Source organism: Nuphar pumila, chromosome 5 (assembly GCF_984573655.1).
Source record: "Nuphar pumila chromosome 5, dmNupPumi1.hap1.1, whole genome shotgun sequence".
Taxonomy (NCBI): Eukaryota; Viridiplantae; Streptophyta; class Magnoliopsida; order Nymphaeales; family Nymphaeaceae; genus Nuphar; species Nuphar pumila.
Window position 1 is genome coordinate 51,531,737 of NC_143253.1, and position 26,980 is coordinate 51,558,716.

At 36.8% G+C, this 26,980-nt stretch overlaps 1 pseudogene; it reads left to right on the top strand.

Moving 5' to 3' along the window:
• The first annotated feature begins 897 nt into the window (after positions 1-897).
• Positions 898-26,370, top strand: LOC149837585 (glucan endo-1,3-beta-glucosidase 5 pseudogene; annotated as a pseudogene).
• The last annotated feature ends 610 nt before the right edge of the window (positions 26,371-26,980 follow it).

Below are 26,980 nucleotides of genomic sequence, written 5' to 3' on the forward strand. Positions count from 1 at the left end.
TGTATGGCTTTTTCATGTGTGCACGAAAGTCCTCACCAAAGCACCAAGCTTTAAAAGCAAAGCCCGTAAATTGAAATTTTAAGGACCACAAAATCATCTAAGCAGTGATTTTTTACAAAGTTTAAGAATAAAAGGAATCAAAATATCTTCTCACAAATGGAGGTTTAAGCAACTGTTAGGTTGATAGGGGACTAAAGCAAAGCTCTCGTGATTGCAAACTGCCTCTGCAGTTCTAAGCTTTTGATCTTCAAAAAGGGAAGGTATTATTGGGACCGGCGAGGTTATTAACAAAGTGGGTTATCACCATTTTCATGCCTGCAATGTGAAACTTGCATGAAATTTCAAGGGTAATAAAGCAGAGCATGCATAGCAATTGCCAACGTAGAATATAAATGGCTCCCTGTCATCTTGTTCTCACTAGGCGCACAATTTTCCCTTTAATTAAATATTCTTTTCGAATTTGGTAGTTCGAGAATAAAGTGTCGGCCTCACTCTCCTCAAAGAGGCCCCCATTTTCCTCGCTTCTCTCTCCATTATTGCAACTGTGTATGTGTGTGTGTGTGAGAGAGAGAGAGAGCATCACACCTCAAGGAGACCCCATATTCTCAACTCCTCTCTCCATAGTTGTCACTCTACTAGTGATGGTCATTGCTAAGATGGGTGGTTGGTGAGAGAGAGAGCATCACTGAGATTGGCTTGCTTAAGCAATCCCCTGAAAGAGGCCCCATAACCCTCACTCCTCTGCTAATCGTTGTCTCCTTGCAACTCTGATAATAATGAGCAGTGGTAAGGTGGGTGGGTGGTGAGAGAGAGAGAGAGAGAGAGAGAGAGAGAGAGAGAGAGAGATGGTTATTGCTAAGATGGTTGTCGGTAAAACCATCTGAAGTGATCGGAAGAATGGCAGGAAAAGTGGATCGATCTCAAACTTTGCTCTTTCTCTTCTTGTTGGTGAGCAAATGCTTGGTGGTGTCCCAATGCGCCATTGGTGTCAACTGGGGGCTTTTGTCTTCTCACAAGCTTCCTCCTTCCATTGTTTTCGATCTCCTCAAGGTCAACAGGATCGGGAAGGTGAAGCTCTTCGAAGCCGATCCGAGAGTTCTCGAGGCCCTCGTGGGCAGTGGGATCGAGGTGATGGTGGGCATCCCCAATGAGATGTTGGGTGTCTTGAGTTCTTCTCCCGCTGCTGCAGATTTGTGGGTTAGTCAGAACGTTTCAAGATATGCTGTGAAGGGTGGTGTTGATATCAGGTTAGTTCCCTCTGTTTCTGAACTATCTATTGTGTGTTTCGGCTTCTTGTTTTCCTTTTTTTGTTTGAACAATCGATGCACTAATCATGGTATTTATTGGAAGCCTATCTGGTTTTATGTTCTTTTATGTTGCCAGTTCTCTAACATAGGAAGGCTGGAGTCCTTTTTGTAATGTGTGAGTATACATAACAGGGTGCTCCGGGAAGGACAAGATAGTTCCAGTATCTCTTGATTTTGCATCTCTTAGTAATGGATTATGGATAGGATGGTATACTCAAAAGGATGAGTTTTCTGCAAGTGAGATTAGCTCTCACCCTATGTTATATGGGTGCGTGCGGCACTTTCAAAAACCTTGGGTGCAGGGTGCGGCAGGGCAAAAATGTAAACAATATATATATATATATATATATATATATATATATATATATATATATATATATAATTTTGAAGTTTTAACAGTTAATATTGTCATAATATCATTCATCATGCATGCAATATATCAACCTAAATATCAATCAAATAAGTAAAACAATTACATAAATCAACCTAAATATCAATCAAATAAGTAAAACAGAAAAGAACTAAATTACATACCAAAAGTATATCCTACAATGTATATGATAATAAAATAATAGATTTTAATAATTTTCTTCATCATCATCAAATGCATCATTAGAATGAATACTGAGCTCAGCTAAATCCATGTTTGTCATGTTGAAATCATGATATCTTTCGAAGTTACAGTCTTCTGGGTTTACATCCTAAAATTTAGATGTTTCTTGTCTGCGTTACAAACCCAATTTGAAAGTGTTAAATATAATACAAGTATATTTAAATGAAAAACTAAGAAATAGTCAAATAAGTAAGAGAGCAAATTAGTACCTATATTCATCATTGGTTCAATCAAAGATTTGAATAAACATATACTAAATCCTCTGAACCCTTGCTGGTGAGTTTGTTTCTCTTCATGTTGTGGATTTGAGAATATGTGTTCCAATTTCTTTCACAACAAGATGAACTAACAGGTTGCGATAGCAATCTTAATGCAAGATGTTGGAGAAGATGTGCTTCTGATCCAAATGTTGACCACCATGTGATAAGATCTATATTATCCTTCTCTCTTGCGAATAATGTCGGTCCATATAATCTCGAAGATGAAAATTTTTCAAACTCTTGTGTGACTGATGTAGAAGATATGCTTCTGGAAAAAGTCTTATCATACATTGATTTTTATGTCTTGATAACTCTGGGTCTAAATTTGAAGGGACACGACCAATACCACCTGCCCGCCACTTATTTCCATAATATTTTGGATCAAGAGAATGTACCATGTAATGCAAAGGAGTGTTGCTCTTATCTCATCTTCTGACTAAAATTAAATGAATATGGTCAAAAAATTCTGAATCATCCAATGCAGAATTTTTTTCTTCATGCTTGAAAACTATAGCTTGTATTTTTTTCAATCATATTATCCCACGTTTCATAAACTCTGTGAAGCATGGGCTCATCCTTATCAACTTCTCTTAACATTTCCCAAATAGGTTGCGTAAATTGAAGAAAGTATATCACTCTGTCCCAAAACTCATCATCAAGAATGAATTTCTTAATTTCTTGAGCCTTGATATCATCATCAACACGATAGAATGTCTAATTTTCATCTGTCACCATGTTAACCAAAGCATTCTTCACTTTTTTAATCCTCTTCATCATCAAAATGATAGACGCAAAACGTGTTTCAGCGACCTTCAACAATTTCATGTCAGAATGCCTATTAAATATAGCATTTGCACAATGGTGGTTAACAACAAAATTTCTAATGCTTTTGATATTTCTTTCTAAATCTTCAATCTATGAACATAAAGCATATGCTTGTGAATTTTCTTCTTCTTTGGGGTTGCATATGCTCTTTAGGGTCAGATTTAAGTTGTGTGCTACACAGGGAATCCAAAAAATATGAGGGTACTCACTCTCCAAACTCAACGTTGCACTTTTACAAACTAGAGCGTTGTCTGTAATGATTTGTACCACTTTCTGATCGCTCACTTCTTTTATGACTTCTATAAACAACCCCTTTAAATACTCTGCATTTTTATATTCCCCAGATGCATCAATTGCTTTCAAGAATATTGGGCCTCTAAGCGAACACGCAATGAAATTGATCAGTGGATGCCTTTGAATATTTGTTCATCCATCAGAAACAATAGAAACTCCATTTTGCTCCCATGAATATTTTTTAATTTCCAGCAACCTCTCCACATTTGCCTTCTCTTCTGCAAGAAGTGTGGTTTATATTTTTTCTGAGCTTTGAGACACGTAGTCACTCAAATTACAATTTGCCAAAGATGTTACTAAATCCTTCCAATAAGGATTTCTAGTCGCATTAAATGGGAGTGAACTAGTATAAAAATTGTTAAATTATGTAATCAATCTCATATAACCCAATATATATTTTATATATATAAAGTAATACATATATTATATATATATATATATATATATGTATATGTATCTACTTATTATATATATAAAATATATATTTTTCTATTGTTAGCTGTAGGGGTAGTTTAGTCTTTTTACACATATTCATTTTTTGAATATGTTTGTAATTACTTTTCTTTTTCTTTTATTTTTTTCTTCTTTCTTTTTTCTTTTTTGTAAAAGGTGGTGTACACCTTGGAGGGGGCCACCATCTAGTCGTTGGGCCCCTTTCAATGGTCACATTTGTGACCGTTGGAGGGGCTCCAACGACTAGAAGTGGAGCCCCTTCAAGGCATCCACTTCTCTATAAAAATGGGTATTCCCCTCCTTGTTTTTTCATGGCTTTGGGTCAAATCCCAAGTTCTTAATAAAGTTTGATTATTTATTTTTATGCTTTTTGTGTATTTGTGAGAGTTTGTGAATTTGTGCTTTTATGCACAAGTGTTCTAAGTGTTCTTATTATGCATGTGTGCCATTCTTTATCAAGAATATTGAAGTCTTGATCATAGTATCTCGTTGAAGATACTTTCATATGGTATCAGAGCCTCGTTTGAAGGAGGATCGTGCATTTTTCCATTTTTGAGTGCCTCAAAAAATGTGCCTTCAAGCTATTGAAATTTAAAGTGGATCATCTTCTTCGGGCAATATTTTATAAGCCTTCTTTGTCAAGAAAGACTTGAAAAGCCTTTGAGGTACGTATTGTTTTTCATCATCTCTCCTCTTTAATGGGTGAAAAAGACTCATTTTTCTCTTGGCTTCAAACTTAATGGATCCAACTATCATGTTTTGGGCCGAAAATATGGAAGCTCACATAAAAGGAAAAGAGCTTTGTGGTTATGTCTAAGGCTCGATTGCGGAACCGGAACCCAAAATAACCTTGCTAGAGAAAGGAGAGATAAAAATTATTGAAGGTGATGAAAGAACCAAGGCCCTTGAAGAATATACAAAAAACATGAAGAATGAGAAATGAAGAATTTTAAAATCCTCTCTTGGATTTTTTCATCCATAGAAATGAGAATTAATGCAAATATGATCAAGTTCAAGAAGGTTTCTCAAGCATGGGAATATCTTGAGAAGATGTACACCTGTAGGGACTTGTCCCATAAGTACTATCTCCAAAAAAGGGTGCTAATGCTTCAACAATGGGAGATGACTATAAGAGAGTACTTTGCCGAGCTCTCTTCTATTTGGGACGAGCTTGCTATGCTCGAACCTAAGTGGAGTGGAGAAGCCATAGAGCTTCGCCATAAACAATTGGAAGAAGATAGATTTTTCAATTTTTTGAATGAGCTTAGGCCCGAATTTGAACAAATTCGGTCTTCCCTTTTATCCGCCTTCACTTTCCCCTTTCTTGAAGATGTAATTACTAAACTTAGTGGGAAAGAGACTCGGATGGGTATAAGCAAGAACAATCCAAGTGTTCGAGCTACACCTTTCAACAATGAAGAAAATGAAGGTGTTAATGCCGTCTCAAGACCGGGGAGTAGCTTAAGGACCTACAAGCTTCCTTAATTCAAGAATCAAAACTCAAGTGGTCAAGGAGCAAAGAGGGACTATAACAAGCTTACATGCCACTTTTGTAAAGAATCGGGGCACATTAAACCTATTTGCCCAAAATGGAAGAAATTACTTGCAATGGCTATGACATCTCAACCGGAGGAACGGCCATCATCATCAAATGAGTCTCTTTTTCTTCAACAAATCGTAGAAGCTTTACAACCTCTTCTCAAGGGAGGCATTTCCGGATCCGCTATGTCTACATCCTCACCTCCCAGTAAAACATCTTGGCTTTTAAATTCTGATGCATCTTTTCATATGACCCCAAGTGTTTGTTCTCTTTCTGAATTTTCTAAAAACTTTCTTCCATCTTTTGTCTCAACGGCGGATGGAACACCTCTTGAAATTAAAGGAATAAGAAATTTTGAAAAACTAGATTTTTTTATTCCAAAAATTCGTCTTATACCAAAACTAAATTTAAACTTACTTTCAGTCTCTCAACTCTCGGATCATGGTTGCGATATAAAATTCTCTTCTGATAAATGTTGGATTCAAGATCGTCGGTCCGGGAGATTGATTGGGGAAGGCTCTAGGAGAGGAGACCTCTACTACGTTGATTTTTTTCAAGTTTTCAAGAATCAATTTTGTAATGTTATTCAAAATAAAGATATTCAAGTATGGAAAAAGAGACTGGGGCATCCCAACATTGTTAAAATCTCTTATTTGTCTTTTATTAAACATCTTTGCAAAGATGATTTTGTATGTAATGAATGTATTCTTGGAAAGATGAAAAGTCTACTTTTTTCTCAAAGATCCATGTTTTTAACAAAACCCTTTGAAATTGTTCATTCTGATGTATGGGGTCCCGCTCCTGTGATATCTAAAGGAGGATTCTCATATTATGTAATTTTCGTGGATGATTACACTAGGTTTTGTTGGATATACTTTCTTAAGCATAAACATGAAGTTTTTTCAATGTTTAAAACATTTTATATGATGATTTTAAATCAATTCAATGGAAGTTTAAAAATTCTTAGATCCGTCTCTGGAGGTGAATACCTTTCAAATGAATTCAAGAGTTATCTTGAAAGTTATAGTATTCTCTATCAAAAATTTTGTCCGAAAACCCCACAACAGAATGTGTTAGCCGAACGAAAGCATAGGCATATTATTGAAACAACTAGAACCTTGCTCATTTCGCAAAACATCCCAAAGAAACTCTGGGTTGAGGCCCCCCTTACTTTAGTCTATCTTATAAATAGACTTCCATAAAAAAAATTGAATAAAATTTCTCCCTTTGAAAAGTTATACAAAAAAAACCTTATTCTAGCAGGTTAAGGGTTTTTAGATGTAAATGTTTGTCCTTACGGATAGAAATGATAAGCTTTCCCCAAAGGCCATTCCTTGTGCCTTTCTTGGTTATTCGGAAATCCGAAAGGGTTTTCGATGTTATGATATTAAAAATGACAAATTGTATGTTTCCAGAAATGTGAGTTTTTTGAAAAATCTTAGTGGTTTTAAAAGTCCAGAATCACATAATGAGAATGTTGACTATTCTTTTTTATTTGAACTATTAGCCAAAAATGATGATACTAGTGATGATGAGTCAAATCAGAATGACTCAAGTGATAATGAAATTGAGGAAATCATTCATCTGCTTTCCTCCCCTCATCAACATATCAATGAGGGACCATCTAGAGATCCCATCACCTATGTCCATAGAGATAGAAACACCTTCAGAAGTGCTCTTGAAAAATATGATGATAGTCAAACTGTTCCTCAAAGTGAGGAGAACCTACGAAAGACATAGGAAAGCTCCCTCAGGGTTTATATCGTATGACTCTTTTTCACCCAAATATAGAGTTTGCCTTAGTGTCATCCATTCTTACGTAGAATCTAGAAACTTTGAGAAAGCACGAAAAAGTTTTGAATGGATAGTTGTGATGGAAAATGAACTCGGAGCTCTGAAAAGAGCCAAGACGTGAAAATTTCAAGACCTTCCTAAGGGTAAGAAAACAATAAGGTGTAGATGGATTTTTAAGGTTAAAACTAAGCTTGATAGATCCCTTGAGAGATATAAGGCTCGATTAGTTGCAAAGGGGTATAGTCAAGAATATGGGATTGATTATGAGGAAACCTTTGCTCCTGTGGCTCGTATGATCATTGTCCGATGTCTCATAATTGTTGCCTCAATCAACAAGTAGAACGTCTATCAAATGGATGTTAAAAATGCATTTCTAAATGACGATCTGAATGAAGAAGTTTATATGGATGCTCTACCCGGAATGGAGACCCCCAAAGGAAAAGTGCTTCGCTTTCGGAAAATACTTTATGGTTTGAAACAAGCTCCCAAGGCTTGGTATGACAGGTTTAATTTTGTAATGTTAGAAAATGGTTTTTCATCCTGTTTTACTGACACTGTTTTGTTTGTTAGAAAATCTAATGCAGGGATTGTGATCTTGTTATTGTACGTGGATGACATGCTCATCACTGGAAGTGACTCTAATGGAGTTAAGAACATAAAATCAATGTTGAAAGATAAATTTGAAATGTCTGATTTGGGTTTTCTAACTTATTTTTTGGGTATTGAAATCACATACTCTCATAGAGGGTATTTTTTATCTCAAACTAAGCTTGCTTCTGAGATCATTGACATGTTAGGTATTACGGATGAAAAGATTTGCAAAACTTCTGCTATAGTAGGAGCTAAAATGAAGACTGATGATGGTGTTCCTCTTTCAGATCCTACTCCCTACAGGCGACTTGTAGCATCGTTGATGTATCTGAGTATTACCAGACCAGATATCTCTCATGCAGTTCATACTGCAAGTCAGTTTCAGCATGCACCAACATCAGTCCACATGAGTGTCATCTTGCGAGTCGTAAGATACATAAAGGGTACTCTAAATAAGGGAGTTTTTCTGTCATCTTCTTCTGATTTAAAATTAATTGCTTATACTAACTCTGATTGGGGAGGTGACCCAAATAACCGTCACTCCACCACTGATTTTTGTGTATTCTTAGGAGACTCACTGATTTCGTGGAGATGTAAGAAGCAACAAAAAATGTCTCTATAATCAACTGAAGTCAAATATCGTGACATGGCGACTACTACCATAAAAATTGTATAGATCCATCAGTTGCTAGAAGACATGAGGATTACAATAGAAGGGTCCACCAACCTATGCTGTGACAACAAAAGTGCAATTTATATTGCTAAAAATCTCACCTTTCATGAGCAGACTAAACACATAGAGATGGATTGTCACTATGTTCGTGAGGCGTATTTAAAAGGTGTCATTGACCTTCCATATGTCATGTCAGAGTATCAAATGAAAGATTTCTTCACTAAAGCTTTGTGTGCTCCGCGATTCAACTTCCTCCTTGGAAAACTCTCGGTTATCGTGCCTTAAGTTTGAGAGGGGGTGGGGGTGTTAAATTATGTAATCAATCTCACGTAACCCAATATATATTTTATATATATAAAGTAATACATATACATATATGTATATGTATCTACTTATTATATATATATAATATATATCTTTCTATTGTTAGTTGTAGGGGTAGTTTAGTCTTTTTATACATTCATTTTTCGAATATGTTTGTAATTACTTTTCTTTTATTTCTTTTCTTTTTCTTTTATTTTTCTCTTCTTTCTTTTTTGTAAAAGGTGGTGTACACCTTCGAGGGGCCCACCATCTAGTCGTTGGGCCCCTTCCAACGGTCACATTTGTGACCGTTGGAGGGGCTCCAATGACTAGAAGTGGAGCCCCTCCAAGGCATCTACTCCTCTATAAAAAGGGGTATTCCCTTGTTTTTTTATGGCTTTGGGTCAAAGCCCAAGTTCCTAATAAAGTTTGATTATTTATTTTTATGCTTTTTGTGCATTTGTGAGAGTTTGTGAATTTGTGCTTTTATGCACAAGTGTTCTAAGTGTTCTTATTATGCATGTGTGACATTCTTTATCAAGAATATTGAAGTCTTGATCATAGTATCTTGTTGAACATACTTTCACAAAAATACCTCCCTACTTTTCTATCAACATCCTTTCTTCCATATGTATTGAATGATGCTTGTATCGTTCCTCTACCTCCTACATTGACTTTTTTTTTTCAGCATCTTCTTGGTGGCTTTCAAATGGTACACTAATTGCACAAGAATCACTCATTGTCTTTCTCTTCTTATATTCTTCTTGTATTTTCTTGTATTGTCTTCGATTTGCCTCATCAACTTTTCTACATCCTGAAATGCCATGTCCTGGTATCTTCAACAAATGAGTCTTCACTTTTATATAAGACCCAACAAAATCTCTTTCACAAAGCTTGCATCAAAATCTCTTGTTTCCACCACCTCCTTCTCCAATTTTTGCAAGCTTATCTACATGTACTCATAGTGGCCCTACATGCAAAATTCACATATGGGGATGAAGATGACGCAAGTCCTTTCTCTTTATCTATCATTTTTGTCCTGAAAACACAAAAAAAATTATATTAAAATCAATTATACAGACAATCAAGATTTATAATATCGAGTCCAATGATGAGTTGTGGAGCCTGATTCAGAGTTTCTGCCCTTACTGGGGGTTCGGGGGCTCCCCTCCCCCCCGGCACTGGTCCCGTTGTGCATTCAACGGGCGGGGGTCCAAGGGGGGCCGCCCCTGGCCGGGGGTCGTAGGGGGGCAGCGCCCCCCCATAAGAAATTGTTTCTTGGGAGGGGCTCGACCCCTCCCCTGAAATCAGAGGGAGCAGGGTGGGGGACTCGGCCCCTCCCCTGCCAAAAATAGGGAGGGGCTCGGCCCCTCCCTTGAAATCAGAGGAAGCAGGGAGGAGGCTTGGCCCCTCCCCTACCGACCCAACAAGAGAGCGAGAGGGAGCAGGGAGGGAGACTCGGCCCCTCCCCTGCCGACCCAACAAGAGAGCGAGAGGGTACCTACGACGAGGGAGAGGAGGAGGTGGCATCGAGCTCCTCTGCAAGACGTCGAGAGGAGAGGAGGCGAGCGAGAGAGCGGAGCTGCACGGGAGAGGAGAGGAGAGGATTAGTGCAAATTTTTTTTGCCCTAATCCTTTTTTGCAACCCCTTTTAATCGGGCATCAAAATTTTTTTTTTACGTTAAAAAATTAGACGAAAATGACCCTGGATGCGTTGACCGCACCGGGTGCCGCACCCGCACGCGCACCCGTGTCGACTAGGGTGCGGCACCTGCTTTGCCGAGTCCCTGTGACTTAGCTCTCACCACTTGTTACATTGTCACAAATCAATGTTTCCAAGTGCTAAAACTCGAATGTTTACTGGGAAAACAGTAAATTTATTGGTTCTCAACTGATGAGATGTCTTCCTAATTATGTTGGTATTCTCGCTGAAGTTATAGTGCCACTCTTAATTCTTATGTTCTTTTCAACTGATGGAAATAAATGCCAAATTTTCCCTCTTTTATTTTCACAAATTTGAGATGTTGGTGGCTTGCAATATTGTCATGCCAGCGATTGAGGCGTACTGTTATGTGAGATACATGAGTTCTGCGCCATGTTTAGAACTTTTCAGGTGCTTTCTTGAGTTGGAAATTTGTTGCATCTCTGTAGGCTCTGTTTGGGAGCTGAGAATTTGAGCTAGTTTATGGAGTTGGAAACTGAAAGCCTTCAATTCCTGGAAATGTCAAATAACAAATACTACCTCTGGAGGTGCCAATTCCATTTTTGTATGCAAGTACAAAGCGTAAATGCCTCAATGATCTCCTAATTTCCTCTAATGCCTACACATATTCTTTTCCATGAACAGCCTGTTAAAATGTACTTCATATATATATATATATATTACATCAATACTCCATAGGGGTATTTTTGTAATTTCACATAGTTGTTTTAGAAAACAACTATTTTTAAATTTTGTTAAAATGTAATTTCTTTTTTTTTTTTTTTTATTTTTCTTTTTTGTATTTTTTAAGAACCAAAAGGGGCTCCAACCATAGAGTCGTTGGAGCCCCCAACGGTCACAAATGTGACCGTTGGGGGCTCCCAACGACTCCATGGGAGCCCTCTTTTGGGCTCTCCTTTTGAGGCCCTTAGCCCTCCTTTTCTCTCCTCTCCCTCTTGTATAAATAGGGGTGAACCTCTTGTATATTTTCATTCTTGAGAGCTCTCTCTCTTTTCAATAAGAGGCTTTTTATATTGTTACCTTCTTAAAGGCTTGTGCTTGCATTGTCCCTTAGTGGACTTGTGATATTGTCTCTTTTATTCATTGTTGTAAGTGCTTATAAGCACTCTTTATATTTTCGCAATATCTCATTACATGGTATCAGAGCTGTTAGAAAGTGACTTGGAATACCTTGGGTTCAATAATGAACCCATACTTATGCACGTAAAGTGCAAATATACCCATTAAAGGGAAACAACACACGCACATAATGTGCCAGTACATAAAACCCATAAAAAAGGGAAAAATATGACTTAAAGTCATAAGTTACGTATCATTGAAGAATAATGGAGAAGGGGTGAAAACCCCGTTACAATGGAGCATAAGCTCCCACTAGAATACAAAATACAAAGGGGAAATCCCCTATTTATAAGCATGAAAAGGGACCACCTTGGGGGCTCCCAAAGGGGACGTTGGAGAGCCCCCAACGGTCACATTTGTGACCGTTGGGGGCTCCCAACGTCACTTTTGGGAGGCCCCCAATGTGGTACGAAATCCAAAAATATAAAAAACAAAAAATAAAAATAAAACAAAAATTACAATGCATATTCCAATTGGAATATGCGTAAAATGCTAATTTACAAGAATACCCTTGAGGGTATTTTAGGAAGATAAAATATATATATTTATATATATATATAAATAGAGATATGTATACATATATATATATATATAAATATATATATGTACTTTTAAGGATCAACATATTTTAACAAGAGCCACTCGATTCTTGAAGGAAAAGTGTGGTTCGTGTATTTCATATTTTGTGTATCTCTTCTCACTTCTTGGAAACATCATGGAGGCAAAGATCGACCTATTCTTCAAGCTCAATGGAAAGAATTACATGATGTGGGCATCGGCAATGGAAAACAACCTCACAGGAAAGAAACTTTGGGGTTTTGTCATGGGTACCATTTCGGAACCTAAGCTTATGCTCACGAAGAACGAAGGAGGTCAAGAAAAGGCTCTTGAAGGAGATGCTCGCCTCAAGGCCATTGAAAATCATAAAAAGGAAGTGGAAGATTGAGAAAGCAATCACGCAAAAATCCTTGCGTGGTTTATGAACAATGTTGAGCTTAAGGTATGTGCTAATATAGCTAAATTTCGTCAAGCCAATGAGGCTTGGTCCTTTATGAAGGGTATGTATACCCAAAAGGATCTTGCAAGAGCATATTTTTTGCAAGAGAAGATTAAAACTACCAAACAAGGTGATTCTAGCATTCAAGACTATTATAGTGCCCTAAACCCGCTATGGGATGAATTGGCTCTTTTAGAGCCAAAATGGGTTTTTATGGAAGATATTGAATTAAGACAAAACAAATAGAACACGAACGATTGTTTCAATTTCTTTTTGGGCTACGTCCCGAATTTGAGCAAGTGAGATCCTCACTTCTCCATAGATCTATTTTTCCTCCTATTGAGGATGCCATTGCCGAAATCACTCAAGAGGAGACAAGGCTTGGCATGAGTAAACATGTTGATGAAGTGCTTGCCGTATCAAAACCCGATAACAATATAAGAACCTATAAACCTCCTCATTTTGGGAAACAAGGAAACTATAATGGAGGAAGAAAAATGATTGTTTGTCATCATTGCTATAAGTCGGGTCACATCAAACCCGCTTGCCCAAAGCTTAATGGAACTTTCAAGCCTAAGGTGACCTCTCTTGAAGAAACTACCACCAAAGAAGATGAAGGCAAGAATAATGACCTCAAAGAGACTCTTGGGCAAATATCTATGGCTCTCCAACAAATTCTAAAAGTTTATTCCTCCACATCGAGTGCGGCTATTGCTTCTACATCATCACCCGGTACCTATTCTTGGATCCTTGACTCTGGAGCCTCTTTTCATATGACCCTCCATGAAAATGCACTTATTGATGTTTGCACCAATTCAAAGGATTTTTGTGTCTCTACGGCCGATGGAACTTTTTTAAAAATTTCAAGTATTGGCTCTTTTAAAGATTCTCAAAATTTCTGTGTTCCAAAAGTGAGAGTTGTTCCCAAACTAAATTTAAACCTTTTTTCGGTCTCCCAAATTGCCGACCATGGATGTGAAATATCTTTCTCATCTAATGGTTGCTTTGTGCAGGATCTCCGGTCCTGGAAGCGGATTGGGCAAGACCATAGAAAGGGAGACCTATATTATATGGACCATCTCGATCTCCCTACAAATTATTTTTGTTCTTATGTCCAAGAAAAAAATATGGAAACTTGGCATAAAAGACTTGGTCATCCAAGTTATTCCAAAATGTATCTTTTTCCCTTTGGAAACAAATTTTGTAAGGAAAAAGAAATTAGTTGTAAAGATTGTATTTTTGGAAAAATGAAGTCTATTCCATTTCCAACGAGAACTTTTCTTTCATCAAGACCTTTTGAATTGGTGCATTCAGATATTTGGGGGCCTTCTCCGGTTATGTCTAAATGGGGTTATTCTTATTATGTTACTTTTATTGATGACTTTACTCGGTATGTTTGGATTTATTTTCTTAGTCATAAGTCAGAAGTATTTACCTTCTTTAAAGATTTTCATAGAAAAATTCAAAATCAATTCCAAAATAACATATCTATTTTGAGAACCGATTTCGGTGGTGAATATTTATCTCACGAATTTCAAAACTATTTAACCCAAAATGAAATTTGTCATAAAAAATCATGTCCTAAGACCCCTCAACAAAATGGCCTAGCGGAAAGGAAACATAGGCACATTGTAGAAACCGCTAGAAAATTACTTGTTTCTAGAAATATTCCAAAGAAGTTTTTGGGCTGAAGCCGTTCTAACCGCAACTTATCTAATCAATAGAATGCCTTCTTCTAAATTAAAAAATGCTTCTCCCTATGAAAACTCTTTAAACTTTCACCCGATTTTAATCGTCTTCGTATTTTTGGTTTCAAATGCTTTGTCCTATTACATAAAAGAGATAAGTTGTCTCCAAAAGCAATTGAATGTGTTTTTCTAGGATATGGTGAAAATAAAAGAGGGTATAGATGTTATGATTTTAAGAATGATAAACTATATGTTTCAAAAGATGTAACATTTCTAGAAGAAGAGAATGGTTTTGATAAAATAAAAGAAAAAAATGAAATTGATTACATATTTTTATATGATCTTATTGATGACATACAAGAAGATTTCCTTGAAAACATAGAAGATACATGTGAGGCGTCTCATCTTGATATAATACCCTCAAATGATAATAATACAAATATGAATGTTTACTCAAGAAGAAATCAAGAAAACCCTATTAGTGCCCTCGAAAAATACTCTCAAATTTCTGAGTCTACTGAGGAACCACAAGTTAGACATTCTTCTAGAATATCAATACCCCCAAATAGGTTTGTATCCTATGATTCCTTAACACCCAACTATCAGGCATGTTTAATAACCCTATATTCTTATTTTGAATCTTCTCACTATAATCAAGCTAAATCTATACCACATTGGGTTGAAGCAATGCAAATTGAACTAAATGCATTAAAAAAGGCTAATACTTGGGAAATAGTTAATCTACCCCCACACAAAAAACCTATTGGGTATCGCTGGGTCTTCAAAGTCAAAACTAAAAGCGATGGCTCTTTGGAACGATATAAAGCTAGGTTAGTCGCTAAGGGATACTCACAAGAATATGACATTGATTATGAAGAAACATTCGCTCCCGTAGCTCCAATGACCAGTGTCAGGACTTTAATAGCTGTCGCATCAACCAAAAAATGACATATTTATCAACTTGATGTAAAAAATGTCTTTTTAAATGAAAGTTTAAGTGAAGAAGTTTACATGGATCCACCACTCAGAATTAATATTAAGCAAGGTCAAACACTTCGGTTTTTAAAAGCATTGTATGGCCTTAAACAAGCCCCTAAGGCTTGGTATGATCGTTTCAGTGATATCATGATAAAATTAGGATTTCACTCTTGTTATATTGACACTGCTCTTTTTGTTAAAAATGCAGGTACTAGTATCGCAATATTGTTACTTTATGTTGATGATATGATTATCACTGGGAATGATCAAAATAGTATTATTGATGTTAAAAATATGTTAACAAATAATTTTGATATGTCTGATTTAGGTTTTCTTAGATACTTTCTTGGAATTGAAGTTGCATACTCTTCTCGAGGATATATTTTGTCACAGATGAAGCTTGCTGCAGATATATATTCTAAGTCTAGGATTTCTGATGACAAAAAAGTAGAGACTCCCGAGGTTATTAATGCCAAATTACGGTTGGAGGATGGGGTTCTTCTGGAAGATCCCACACCCTACAGACAACTCATTGGTTCTCTCACCTATTTAACCATCACCAGACCGGATATCACCAATGCGGTTCATTCAGTTAGTCAATTTCAGCATGCTCCTACAACTGTGCATATGAGTGATGTTCTCCGGATCATTCGTTACATTCGGAACACCATCAATAAAGGGCTATTTCTATCATACTCTTCTTTCTTGAATCTTCTTGCTTATAGTGATGCAGATTAGAGAGGTAATCCTAATGATCGAGTCTCAACTAATAGTTTTTGTGTCTTTTTAGGGGACTCTTTGATTGCCTGGCGATGCAAGAAGCAGCAGAAAGTTTCACTATCATCTACTGAAGCTGAGTATCGGGCTATGACAACCACGACAATGGAACTTGTGTGGCCTTGCAGTCTGCTTAAAGACATGGGGGTTGATATTACCGAAGCTTCAAAATTATGTTGCGACAACAAGAGTGCCATCTATATTGCAAGCAATCATACATTCCATGAGCGTACCAAACATATCGAAATGGATTGTCACTATGTTCGTGACGAATACTTACGAGGAACAATCGTTCTACCGTATGTCACTTCAGAATATTAGTTGGCGAACTTCTTTAGTAAAGCTCTTTCGGCTCCCCGCTTCATGTTTCTTCTTGGCAAACTTTCCGTCATTTCCTCGTAAAGTTTGAGGGGGGGTGTTAAAATGTACTTCATATATATATATATATATATATATATATATATATATATATATATATATATATATATACATCAATACCCGATAGGGGTATTTTTGTAATTTCACATAGTTGTTTTAGAAAACAACTATTTTTAATTTTTGTTAAAATGTAATTTCTTTTTTTATTTTTATTTTTTGTATTTTTTAAGAACCAAAAGGGGCTCCAACCATAGAGTCGTTGGAGACCACAACGGTCACAAATGTGACCGTTGGGGGCTCCCAACGACTCCATGGGAGCCCCCTTTTGGGCTCTCCTTTTGAGGCCCTTGGCCCTCCTTTTCTCTCCTCTCCCTCTTGTATAAATAGGGGTGAACCCCTTGTATATTTTCATTCTTGAGAGCTCTCTTTCTTTTCAATAAGAGGCTTTTTATATTGTTTCCTTCTTAAAGGCTTGTGCTTGCATTGTCCCTTAGTGGACTTGTGATATTGTCTCTTTTATTCATTGTTGTAAGTGCTTATAAGCACTCTTTATATTTCCGCAATATCTCATTACACAGCCATTGCTAGAGTAATTTGACTCGACTCCTAACCAAGGTTGCCGGACTAGAAAGTGGAAACGGGAAACGACACAGGAAGCCGAAGCGAGAAGTGATTCATTTTAAAATGTATAGGAATCGGGAAGTGAGGAATAAAAAAAAAGCAATATAAGAATTAAATGAGAATCAAAATTGAACACAAATAAAAACTAAAATAAATTTGACTTCTTAAATTTCATGATTTTTTAGTGAAAGAATTAAATTTTTAACAAAATCTAAAAATGATGACTGCCAATTAAATAAAGTACATAGAAATGAGTGAGAAGGTAGAGAGGAAACACATAAAAATATGAAAAGTAGAGTGAGAATATATAATAAGAATAGATGAAGTGTGTAGAAAGCATAGGAGAAGCGTGTGAAAAATTGAGATTCTTATCAAGTTTCGGAAGCGAGAAGTATCGCACTTCCGAAGCCAGTTTCCGAGAAGTGGGCTTCCCAGCTATCTAAAAAACTTCTGGTAACTCCGTTCCTAACCCTGTTCCTTAATTCCCACCTCAAACGAACTAGCTCCCAAACAACCCCTTATTATCAACATTGGCAGCATTGTTGTGATAATGATAATTTCCCTCCTATATTCAGCACCAATTGCAAGTTTGTGATTTCTGCTTACTTCACCACCTTTTTGATGAATACGTACCCACCACGCCATCTTGTATACCCATACTGTTTACCTGAAAGGTCCTTTGTGAGTACACCAACCATAAGTTTACCGGTTGTCTTTTGGTTTCTATAAAAAATTTATTAAATTTTTTTTAGTGGCATCAACTAACAGAAATGCAAAAGTGATAGAACCTTGGGGATATAAGATTTGGTATACAGGAATAAATAGGAATAGGAATGGAGTAGGGATTGTTATTAGTCGTGAGTTTATAGATAATGTAGTTGAGGTCCGTAGGAAGGGTGATAGGATTTTACTTATTAAATTAGTATTAGGTACGGATATTATTAATATTATTAGTGTTTATGCACCTCAAGTAGGTTTAGATGATTCCATTAAGCGTCAATTTTGGGAAGATCTAGATGGAGTAGTACAAGAGATATCTTATGGAGAAAGGCTTTTCATCGGCGGTGACCTTAATGGGCATGTAGGCGTTAGTAGGGATGGATTTGAGAGTATCCATGGAGGCTATGGTATAGGAGAAAGAAACGAAAGTGGAGAAAGGATTTTAGATTTTGGTTTGTCCTATGATATGATCTTAGCAAACACTTGGTTTAAGAAGAGGGAGTCTCACCTAGTAACATTTAAAAGTGGGGTTAATACGAGTCAGATAGATTTTTTCCTACTTAGAAAGAGAGATATGGGTTGTTGCATCGATTGTAAGGTTATACCGGGAGAAAGTGTAGCTACACAACATAGAGTCTTAATTTTAGATCTTAGAATTAGACAATGCCGCAAAAGGGATAGGCATAGAATAGATCCTAGAATTAAGTGGTGGGCACTGAAAGGAACTAAACAAGGAATGTTTGTAGAGCAGGTAGTTAAGGAAGTTGATTGGTGTCTCGAGGAGGATTCAGAATCTATGTGGAATAAGATAGCGGGTGGCATGAGAAAGGTGGCTAAAGAGGTATTGGGTGAGTCTAAAGGCGGTGCACCGCTAGGTAAGGATACATCGTGGTGGAACGAGGATGTCAAATCAGCTATTAAGGTTAAAAGAGAGTGTTATAGAAATCTAAGTAAAAGTCGTGATAATGAGAATTTGGAGAAGTATATGATAGCAAAGAAGGAAGCTAAAAAAGTAGTTCGGAACGCGAGGGATAAGGTATATAAGGAGGTTTATGACAAATTGGATACCAAAGAGGGCGAGAAGGATATTTATAGGCTTGCAAAGATGAGAGATAGGAAATCGAGGGATCTGGGTATGGTTAGATGTATCAAAGATGAAACGCAAAGGGTTTTAGTCAAAGATGAGGAGATTAAGGAGAGATGGAAAGATTATTTTGATAAGCTATTTAATGAAAGTCATGCTCAGGATCTTGGAGACTTTTCCATTCCTTTTCATGAGATGAATCGTGACTTCATGCGCAAGATTCAAAAGAAAGAAATTGAAGAGACTTTGAAGAAAATGAAATCAAGAAGAGCAGTTGGCCCAGATGGTATACCTATCGAGGCTTGGAAATGCTTGGGAGAGAAAGGTTTAGAATGGTTGACAATTCTTTTTAACAAGATTTGGCGGACAAATAAGATACCTAATGAATGAAGGAAAAGTACTTTGGTGCCTCTATATAAGAATAAGGGTGATATACAAGATTGCACAAACTATCGTGGTATAAAACTCATGAGTCATACTATGAAACTTTGGGAGAGGGTGATTGAGTCTAGGTTGAGGAAGGTTGTCATGATATCGGAGAATCAATTTGGTTTTATGCCTGGAAGATCAACTATAGAAGCTATACATCTTCTTAGACAACTTATTGAGAGAAATAGAGAGAGGAACAAAGATTTGCATATGGTTTTTATTGATTTGGAGAAGGCTTACGATAGAGTACCTAGGGACGTTCTCTGGTGGACAATGATGAAGAAATGTGTTTCTCTTAAGTACATTAGTATAATTAAAGATATGTATGAAGGAGTAGTAACCAATGTCCGCACTTGTGGAGGGGTGACAATCAATTTTCCTATAACGGTTGGGTTACATCAAGGATCTGCTTTAAGCCCTTTCCTATTTGCTATAGTGATGGATGAGCTTACGAGATCAATTCAAGAAAATGTGTCTTGGTGTATGTTGTTTGCTGATGATATTGTTTTGATTGATGAGTCTAGAGCTGGGGTTAATGCTAAGTTAGAATTATGGAGACAGACATTGGAAGCAAGAGGTTTTAAGTTGAGTAAGAGTAAGACAGAATACATGGAATGTTGATTTAGTAAGCAACGAAGTAGTGATGAGAGTGTAGTGAAGCTTGGTGAGCAAGAAATACCGGTGGATGATTCTTTCAAATATTTGGGATCTATCATTCAAAAGTATGGAGAAATTGATGGAGATGTAAATCATAGGATAAAGGTTGGGTGGATGAAATGGAAGAGTGCAACTGGAGTGTTGTGCGATCGTAGAATGCCATTGCGGTTGAAGGGAAAGTTTTATAGGATGACTATTAGGCCCGCTTTACTATATAATACAAAATGTTGGGCTGCCAAGAGACATCATATTCAAAAAATGAGTGTAGCTGAGATGCGTATGCTGAGATGGATGTGTGGAAATACAAAAAAAGATAAGATTCATAACGAGGAGATACGTAAGAAGGTAGGCGTTGCACCCATTGAAAATAAGATGAGAGAGAATCATTTACGATGGTTTGGACATATTCGACGAAGGCCTAATGATGCTCCAGTTAGAAGGATGGAGAAATGGGAAAATATATTAGTTAAAAGAGGTCGGGGTAGGCCTAGGAAGACATGGATGGAGGTGATAGGAAAGGATATGAATGCTTTGAACCTCACCGAGGACATGGCATTGGATAGAAATGAATGGAGGAGAAGGATTCATGTGGAAGACCCAGAATGATTTTCTTTGTTGGTTCATATCGCCGACCCCAATCGTTTTGGGATGAAGGCATAGTTGTTGTTGTTGTTGTATCAACTAACAGAAATGACTTCAATTTATAGACACTTCATATGGCTAGAACCATCAGTTTTTAGGTACTACTAGATACTGGTATAAGTGGGTAGGCCGACTTGAAGTATAGCGACCCAATCCTGCTAGGTTCTGCTGGATATAAGGGGCAGTATGCAACCAAGTAAAGTGCCCAGTAATATTGTCGCAATTTGCTTCCACTATATTGGTTTCATGTTCCTATCAGTGTCACCAATACCGCCGATATTTTGAAAATATCACGATATTTTTGGTATTTCAAGGTCAGCCGATATTTTTCCGAGATATTCCTGACATTTTCCCGAGATTTTCTTGATATATTCCTGAGATATTCAAAAACATATTTTTTCTTTTTGTATTTCTTTTATATTTTAAAAGCTTTTCTAGTTGTTTCTTTATATTTTTGTAAGAAAAACGCTACAAAACCTGCTATTCTTGTCTTTTTTATTATTCACTATATATATTTTTAATTTTTAAAGCTTCCTAAATTTTCTTGATATTTCACTTTTTGAAAATATCTCTGAGAAAAACCCTCGCCGAGAAATGACCTTGAATGATATAGGTGACTATGGTTACTAATCTAATAGGATAATACGAACAATCCTCAATATAACATGATTAAAGCTTATAGTAAAAAATACAAGCTTAAGAAAGTTTTAGATCGTTCATCTTCCTTCTCTAAATTCTTTTAATAAGCATCTTGTCTAGAATTACCGGAAGCTTCTTAAATAGGTGGGAAACCCACTTCCTAGAAACTCGCTTCAGAAGTGTGATACTCCTTGCTTCTGAAACTTGATGAGAATCTCGATTCTCCCACGTTTCTCCTATGTTTTCCATACACTTCACATATTCTTCTTGTATGTTCTCTCACTATACTTTTTATGTTTTTTATGTGCTTCTTTTCACGCTTTTAACTCACTTTCATGTGCTTTCTCTAAATTGGCAGTCATCATTTTAGATTTTGTTAACAATTTAATTCTTACACTAAGAAATCATGAAATTTAAGAATAGTTACTTTTATTTTAATTTTTATTTGTATTCCATTTTGATTCCCATTCAATTTTTATATTGCTTTTTTTTATTCTTCGCTTCTCGCTTCCTATACATTTTAAAATGCATCGCTTATCGCTTCCGCTTCCCGTATCGTTTCCTGCTTCTGCTTCCTAGTTTGGCAACCATGATCTTGTCCTTGTACAAGTGGTAAAGTCAATCAAAGGGAACCTGATATTTCTTCTCATATTGAGCCCCATGATATATATATATATATATATATATATATTCTCTCTTCCATTTTTCAATATTTCCTTCCCAGCTAAATAAAAGGTAGGCCTGTACATCTAACTATTTATACCTTTGGGAAGTAGGAATTGGTGAGGAACCACAGGAATTCAAAATAGTTATGCAAAACCAATGTTTCAATTTCCTACACTAAGTGCTCAGGATATAAGAATTAGTGGAATTATGAAATAGGAAGGAAAGCAACAACGGCCAATTCTATCCAAAATCCTCATTTTGGAGCTCTTTATTGAGGATATACTTGTTAAATCCATTTCTAGGAAGGATTTTGATTCCTCCTGGAAGCTCTAGTAAGGTACAGCCAAAGAGGATTCCTTTCGATTTCCATATGTATTTTTCCTAGAGTCTGTCTAGGATGTGGTATTTGTGAGGAATTCATGAAAATGATGGGGAGGAAATCCCAGAGCTGTAAATGGAAAGAACTTGGAGAAATTATCTTGCCTGGAAGCACCTTGTTGGTGGTTTCAAGAGGGACCAGAATCCTTCTTGAAGAAGTATTTGGCAATTATTTCCTCTGTAAAGAAATCCAAAGCAAGGATTTGGACGAATTGACTGATGTGGATCCCCTTCCTATTTTCATGTTTCCACCAATTTGTTTGTCCCAAACAACATGACCTGAGTTGGTGACCTTAATTACCTAAAAGTTCTTTGATTCCCTTCAGTTCCTCTCCTATTTTTACTTCCTAAATAGGCCTTTAGATTCCCTTCAAGTCATTTCCCTCAATTCCCTCTTGATGCCACCTCCCAAACAATCCCTTATTTTGCACTTTTCGTTTTTTTTCACATTTACCTTTCTGCATGTTTTGTACATATGCAAGCCTAAATCTTCCCATACTTTGAAAAATGAGGATTTTCTCTCACTTTTATTCTCCCCATTTTCTAGAATTTTCATCATATGTATCTCATGAATCATTCATTTTTTTGAGCGGTGGTGCTTCAAAAGTTTGACGCTATTGATTGGCTGGCTCAGCAAAACCAATTCATACCATTTGGTTGCATGTTGACACTATCGAGTATCTTGGGTATATGCAATCTGATTCCTCCAGATATTGTCTATACTGGAGAATATTAGGGACAACAGGTGATGGCTGCTAAAAATCTCCACTGGGCAGCATGGACTGAGCTCGATCAGTATCTAGTTTTTTTATTTTAAAGGTTTTAATTCTTACATGATTTTTGGTCATCATTTCTTTAGCATCAGTTAGATCGATCAGAATATAGTTTCTACCAGGTAGGGCTGAAAACTGGAGCTTGGCCTGTTCAAGCTTGACTCATTCAGGCTGGACACCAGATCAAGCTTGGTCTGCTCGCCTTAAAAAAGTATATAATGTTTTTTTTTATTGATCACAGCGCATTGATAAGAACAAGAATCTTAACACCCGACACCTCTTTCCAAGTGACACCCAAACCAACTGTTCTCTGCCATTATATATGACATAAATGACAGTTAAAATGCATATTATCCTTTCAACAAGCTTCTGTGAGCCAAGCCAAGCACCTTGTTTATGCTCAGCTCGGTAAATCTTCTTGAGTAGCTCATGGCTTGGTTCTCCAAGCTTATTTTACAAGCTTGAATTTGCTTTTAGTGAGCTGACCTGAGCAACAAGCCACTTGTTTCCCAGCCCACTACCCAAGCACTACTAATCCTTCTAAAGTGTTGACCTGAGAACTCTCCCATACACAGGTCATTTTTTCTTCAACTCACCTGTGTAGCAATTATAAGATTTCAAACCGACTTTTTGTACCCTTTTAAGTGGGGCTGCTTAGAAACTTGGTTCTTCTAAGACCCTCACTCTTCCATAAACAAGCTCTTCACCAAACAGTGTTGGTTTTGATCATCCGGTTTGGATATTGTCATATGAAGCGGATGACTAGGGCATATCACAATTTAGTTGTCAGATTTGATAGTCTTTGGGCCTCTTATATCCAGTATTAGTTCATTGAGAAGTGTCCTCAACCAGTCTATCTGAATCTCTAAATATTGAAAACTATGAAGGTTGTGTCATGGTCTGCTAGAAAAATGTGATTCTACAAAATTAGAAGGGACATAATTTATCCAAGTTAGAATGCTCTAAGTTTTACTCCTTTAGGGATCCATCTAAACCATAGTCACCTGTATCATTCAAGGTAATTTCTTGGTGAGTGTTTTTTTCAGAAGATATTTTCAAAAAGTGATTTTTCTCGGAAAAATCTCAAAGGCTTTAAAAATTGAAAAATATAGTGAATAATAAAAAAGACAAAAAATAATAGGTTTTATAGTATTTTTCTTACAAAAATATAAAGAAACAATCAGAAAAACTTTTAAAATATAAAAACAGAAAAATACTTGAAATATATGAAAAAAGATGCTTTTTTGAAATCTTGGGAATATCTTGGGAAAATATCAAGATATTTTTTATTCTGATGATATTTTGAAAATATCAGGAAAATATCTGTTGACCTTGAAATACCAATAATATGGTGATATTTTCAAAATATCGGAGATATTGGTGACACTGATCTAAACAGATTTTGCTTCTGTTTTAATGAAAAATTAGGTTGATGCAAAATATAGAAAACTTTCACATGCAATTGTGGGCCCTTAGGCTGCATATGTTGGCCTGAAGTACGACACTGGAGTGTCTTGGAACAAAGTAGGACTTGCATATTTAATTTGACTTTTTAGTCCAGTCAATGCCTGAAAAAGATGCAAATCAGTTCAGCTTCTATGTTGTGCAGAGTGGATGTAGGTAATATGGCTGTTCAACATAAGTGCTGTTAAATCCCCTCTTGTCCTGTCTGAGAGTATCTGCTGCTACTGATTTGAGATCGAGCTATGTACTTAATTGAGAGCCCCTTGTATTTGGTGTGCCATATGTAATATTCAAATTCATGCAATTGTCTCAAGTTATTTTGTGAAATATGATTGAGAAAGACTGATAGTTCTTCAGATTTGATGAGTCCTAGATGCTACACATGGTTGTCAGATAAAAACTTAACAAGAATCTTGAAACAAAATAGTAATGTTATCAAAATGATCCAGCTCTGATCAGTTTGGTTATCCCCAGTTGGAGTTGAGATTGAATCAAATTTGCTAACTGTTTAGGGTGGCTGTTTTCAAGCTGGATTCATCTCAAAGTTAAGACTGACTACTAAATTCAAACCAGTTGGAGTCTGGTCAGAACAAGATACATGGCTAGGTATATCGTTAACTGCTGATGGCGCAACTACTCATGGAATTCATCCTGAAGTGATTATGCCATTCTCTATTTATTAGAAGGCACCTGGAAGATTTACTTCAGAAAAAGCCACATTTAGATTGGGAAAAAAAATTGGTATATGAACTTTAAACTGAGCTTTTAAATGTTCTGTTATTGATTTGATAAATCATACTTATAGCTTTTTATGTTTGACGTGCTTTAGTAGTTTTGGTTCTGTAGTTTGTGCATGGGCATCTGATGTTATGATAAATGCAGGTATGTTGCAGTTGGCAATGAGCCCTTCCTCTCAAGTTACGGGACCCAATATCAATCCCTTGTCCTACCTGCCATGCAAAACATACAGCAATCATTGTCCAAGGCGAACCTTGCAGGATTTATAAAACCAGTAGTACCCTGCAATTCAGATGCATATCAGTCTTTATTTCCAACACAAGGATCCTTCCGACCTGAGTTAACCCAGATTATGACTCAGCTTGTTTCTTTTTTAAGCTCAACTGGCTCTCCTTTTGTAGTCAACATCTATCCATTCTTGAGTCTCTATGACAGCTCTGACTTCCCACAGGAGTATGCATTTTTTGAGGGGACTGATCATCCCCTTGTAGATGGCCAAAATATTTACTACAATGCATTCGATGGAAATTTTGACACCTTGGTTGCAGCTCTTAACAAGATTGGTTATGGTCAAATGCAGATCATTGTAGGTGAGGTGGGATGGCCCACCGATGGGGCCTTCAGTGCAAACCTTAGTGCTGCAAGAGCCTTCAATCAAGGTCTGATTAATCATGTTCTGAGTAACAAAGGAACTCCTTTGAGACCAGGTGTTCCACCTATGGATATCTATCTGTTCAGTCTCCTTGATGAAGAGCAGAAGAGCATTTTACCCGGTAATTTTGAAAGGCATTGGGGAATTTTCTCTTTTGACGGGCAGCCCAAGTATCCGCTCAATCTTGGATTAGGTAACGGGTTTTTACGAGGCGCAAAGGATGTGCAGTACTTACCTTCGAGGTGGTGCATTGCAGACCCATCTAGGGACTTGGATACTGTTTCTGATCACATGCAATTAGCGTGCAGTCAGGCTGACTGCACAACTCTCTTTTATGGAGGTTCATGCAACACGATCGGCATCGCTGGTAATGTGTCATATGCATTTAACAGTTACTATCAGTTGAGAAAACAGGATCCACAAAGCTGCAATTTTGATGGCTATGGTCTGATTACATTTCTTGATCCTTCGATCGGTGACTGTCGATTTCTGGTTGGCGTCAGTGATAATTCTAGTCACAGAATTTTCTTCCATCAGAGACTCTGGATGGCTTTGTTAGGGTTTATTTTTGTGAGAATCTTGGTTTCAATGTAATGTGGCAGAAAAAGGTCTACAGCTGGGTGTTTTTTTTTTAGTGCCCATTGTGGGCCTTTGGTAGTTGTAGAACAGATATCATATCGTGTAATTTAAAAGTTTTCAACATTCTTGGATTTTTTATGAACCATCAACAGTCTAAATCAACTTGTTAATCGACATTAGTATTAGGTTTTTTGGACTACCTGTATGTTGTGTGCTGTTCTTTTGTGAGTCTAAATGAGATCCTTGAGAAGCAATTAGAGAATCTCTAAATTACTAGATTGGCTTGTAAAGAATTATAGAATGTCGTTAAACAAGATTTTTTTTAGTACTTTTAGGGTGTGTTTGATTCCCTGTCCAGGTTAGGACAAAACAACTTGCCCAGGATGAACAGGACAGTGGTCCTGTCTAGGATACACTGTTCAGTTTGTCTTGGACAGGTTTTTTTTAAGTGTACCGTCCTCACCATCGATACAAAAAACTAGTGTATGGGATGTGCAGAACATCGCAGACATGCATACACTGTTTGATTTAGGGTACCTGATCATCCAAACACCTAAACCGGGGCTTCTTGATTTCGGGTTCGTAAATGTTATTTCCCAAAGAAAAATTATCAAAATAACTTCAA